Genomic DNA, 665 nt, shown 5'->3' with positions numbered 1-665 from the left:
ACAATACAGTCTGGACATGTGCTGCGTTTGCTGTGACTGTGCCAGTTCTGTACATACTGTTGAGAGGTGCTTGAAAAGTATGCAGCAATGTGCACTTTAGGGGCCAATTAATACACTAGAGAATAATGTAACCGAAGAGTACTATTATTGTCCAAAGTTGTAAAAGATCGATTAAATATTGTGAATACTAAGAATCATTGTTGTATGGACATTCTTTATCTTCTATTGATTCTTAAATTCATACTGTACTTAAGAATGTGCGTAATTGTGTTCGAATTGAAATGCAATTATTTCCACAAAATGTTTTCATTAGAAAATGTAAAAAATCGAGTTCGTTTTATTTTAAACATAGATCCATCTGAGGACTCGCATAGTTTGGCACTTATGTGACTCTTCACTGTAGAAACGGCTTGTTTTTATTTAAGATAAAATGCGAACCTTTACTCTTTAGTTGAGTGCTTTTCTTATCTGTTCTCTGTCAATCCTAATATGTCCGCCCCTTTTCACGCGTCAAACCAATGAACGTTCAGTTCGGGTCGACGCGGCTGCCACCGGACCAATCACAGTGCTCAGACGCGCTTCCGCACTACATATTCATAGCGCTTCGCGCGCTTTGTGGTCACGTGGAGCATTTCGCGCGAAAAGTCAGTCTTCCCGGGAAAAAA

General features: G+C 39.4%; 1 protein-coding gene across 1 annotated transcript in view; it reads left to right on the top strand.

The window, feature by feature from the left end:
* Window positions 1–665, top strand: part of LOC107577765 (coiled-coil domain-containing protein 51-like) — a gene marked incomplete at its 3' end in the record, with an annotated part of 7,473 nt that overhangs the window by 2,503 nt on the left and 4,305 nt on the right. The window lies entirely within an intron of this gene.

The sequence above is a fragment of the Sinocyclocheilus grahami genome, unplaced genomic scaffold (assembly GCF_001515645.1).
Source record: "Sinocyclocheilus grahami isolate Dianchi unplaced genomic scaffold, SAMN03320097.WGS_v1.1 scaffold7160.1, whole genome shotgun sequence".
NCBI lineage: Eukaryota > Metazoa > Chordata > Actinopteri > Cypriniformes > Cyprinidae > Sinocyclocheilus > Sinocyclocheilus grahami.
Note: the sequence above shows the minus strand (reverse complement) of the source record. Positions and strands in the feature narration are given on the sequence as shown.